The 2,924-nt window shown below is 54.0% G+C and overlaps 1 long non-coding RNA gene across 1 annotated transcript; it reads right to left on the bottom strand.

Moving 5' to 3' along the window:
- Window positions 1–484: 484 nt before the first annotated feature.
- On the bottom strand, window positions 485–2,437 carry LOC129657339 (uncharacterized). The gene is made up of 3 exons (XR_008716692.1): window positions 2,236–2,437; window positions 1,645–1,860; window positions 485–1,339 (listed from the first exon to the last, which is right to left on the bottom strand). It is a non-coding gene; the product is annotated as an uncharacterized LOC129657339 (long non-coding RNA).
- Window positions 2,438–2,924: the final 487 nt, after the last annotated feature.

Raw genomic sequence — 2,924 nt, 5'->3', positions numbered from 1 at the left:
GCCTCAAACAGCAAGAACAATGACCCCACACAAATGAGTTACATGCTGATTTTATCTTGCAGTAAATCAGCAGGATGTGAACTTGTGCTCAGCGTGGACTCACTTTTGTGCACCCCTGGAAAGAGTGAATACAAATGCTTTTTTGTTGTTGTTGTTTAGATGCTAAGCCATGTCCAACTCTTTTGCGATCCCATGGACTGTAGCCCACCAGGCTCCTCTGTCCTTGGAATTTCCCAGGCAAGAATACTGGAGTGGGTTGCCATTTCCTTCTCCAGGGGATTTTCCCGACCCAGGGATCGAACCTGTGTCTCCTGCATTGGCAGACGGATTTTTTTACCACTGAGCCACCAGAGAATCAAATACATGAATGTGTAGGGAAAAAATGCTGCTTTTACTTGCTGTTGGACATTGAGGTGTATGAAAGAGTTTTATCTTCAAAAAGCAAAAAATGGTATCTTTTCCCATTTGTATTTATTTAATTACTAGTGAAGTTGTTGTTCAGTCAAGTCATGTCCGACTCTTTTTGACCCCATGGACTGCAGCACACCAGGCTTCCCTATCCGTCACTATCTCCCAGAGCTTGCTCAAACTCATGTCCATTGAGTCAGTGATGCCATCCAACCATCTCATCCTCTGTCGTCCCTTTCTCCCACCTTCAATCTTTCCCAGCATCAGGGTCTTTTCTAAGGAGTCAGTGTTTCCCATCAGGAGGCCAAAGTATTGGAACTTCAGCTTCAGCATCAATCCTTCCAATGAATATTCAGGATTGATTTCCTTTAGGATTGACTGGTTGGATCTCCTTGAAGTCCAAGGGACTCTCAAGAGCCTTCTCCAACACCTCTAGTGAAGCAGAACATGTTTAAATACGTTCTTATTGGTCACATATAGTTCTTTTTTTATGAATTGCTACTTGTGCCCGTTTTCAACTAATGGTAGAACCTTGTAAATAACCCTTGTTAATGCATGCATTTTCCACCTCTTTCTTCTCAGTTTGTAGTTTTCCTTTCACTATTATGATGTTTTTGACAGTCACCTTCTGGGGTATGTCACCATATTGACTGGTTCTTGCCTTTATATACTCAAAAGCTGATTATTTTACCTTTGGTACTGTACCTAGAAATCCTGGACCATCTCCATAGTATATAACCATCTACATTTTCATTTTAATATGTTTTGGGTTTTTTTTTTTCTTTGCATTTCAAGCCTGTAGTCTCACTGAAACTTATGCTGGCATAAGGCGTGCAGTAGGGTCTCTTTCTCCCTCCAGTGATTGGCCAAGCATTCCAGCACTGTTGACAAATGAGCTGAGATAAGCAGGTACAACTTTGCCCTTAATTTTCTGAAACAGGAAACAGAAAAAAAAAAAAAGGCAAGCCATGTGTTTCTGAGTGATTCCATGGGGGTGGCACACGGGCTCTGCAGCTAGATTGCTTGGCAAGAGCCCCCCACATATACACACAACAGAGTCCCTGGAAAGGCCAAGGATGTGCCCCCAAACTGGGCCAGGTGCAGCCCCACCTCACTCCCCTCAGCGCTTTCCTCACAGGCCGATCCTAGCTTCCCGGTGGGGCAGAAACCTCTCGGACCTCCTTGGGCTGCACCTCCTCCCCCGACCCCAGGCCAGCCTGGCTGGGCACTGCTCACAAGCTCACTGTGGGTGGACCCTGTTCATCCCAAGGTCAGCGGTCGGAGGCAGGGTGCTGCAGGCAGGGCTCAGAAGCAGGCTGGACGGAGCCATCCTCAGCTCCTGCGGTGGTGCTGGTCTGGGTTCCTCCCTCGGGGCTCCAGCTCAGCCCAGGGGAGGCGGGGATGGGAGCACAGGAGGGCATCGTGGTGTCAGCGTGCATTTCACAGAATGGGCTGATGGGCCAGACGGAGGCACATTTAATAGGGAAGTGACCCAGGGAACTTCAAGTGGCCTAATGTAGCTTGGGGGACCTGCAGGAGTGGCGGTCGAGGCTAAAGTCCACTCCGGAGGAAGGACAAGTGGAAGTGGAGAGAGAGTGGTCCCCCGGGGTGCTGGGCTGGCCAGGGGGCTGCAGGTCTGGGGACATCCTCCGGGAACCTGGAGAGAGGCCCAGCCAGGTGCAGGTTCTGGCAACCTGGTGCGCAAATCCCTCCCTGGCTCCTGCCCAGGCAGCCTGGTCTCGCCTGCAGGGCAGGCCTGGGAGGGCCGAGTCCTCCCACGGGTGCCCCCTCCTGGGATCCGCCCAAGCTTCCCCTCCCTCTTCCCACCTCTGGTCCAGGGGGCTTCACATCCACAGCAGCCACCTCACCGCCTCTCATCTCAGCCCCTCAGCCCCTCAGCCCAGCGTCCACTGCTGGCCGGGGAAGGGCCAGCTAGCCCTCTCTCTGGGCTGGTCACTGGGGGCCCCGGGGGTGGGGTGGGGGTGACGTGAGGCCTTCGCATCCTGAGGGCCGCAGCTTCCCCTTCCCAAACCTCACGCGGGCTTCCCCTTCCCGACCCCAGCGCCTTCCTGGAGGTCACGTGGCCCGGGGGTGGGGGTGGGGGCTGGGCAAGGGCTGCCAGGAGGCTTTGGGAAGGAGGGGGGCGGAGAAGGCTTCTGTGTACAAACACCCGCCTCCTCCCCACCTCGAGGGCGGAAGCAGACCCAGAATAGAACAGGTCGCTTTCAAGTTCCAAATCAGGCGCCGGGGGCTGTCGGCAGGCCTGTTTGGATGTAAAAATAGAAACACCCGTGTCTGCGTGGGCCGGCCTCCTCCACCCACGGAGGTGGGGAGCGGAGTGCTGGTGTTCTGAAATAGATCTTGCTAATGGGACTGCCTGACCCGGTTTGGGAGAAAATTTACCCAGACCTCTTGGAGAGCGGAGGCTGCCGCTGATCCCGGCAGGGGGTACTGATGGGGGCCGCCGTCAAGGTTCAGCCCAGCAGGCCGCGGGGCAGGGGGCACTGGCCGGCCCT

Source organism: Bubalus kerabau, chromosome 7, assembly GCF_029407905.1.
Source record: "Bubalus kerabau isolate K-KA32 ecotype Philippines breed swamp buffalo chromosome 7, PCC_UOA_SB_1v2, whole genome shotgun sequence".
NCBI classification, from domain to species: Eukaryota; Metazoa; Chordata; class Mammalia; order Artiodactyla; family Bovidae; genus Bubalus; species Bubalus kerabau.
This window is presented reverse-complemented; position numbering and strand designations above follow the sequence as displayed.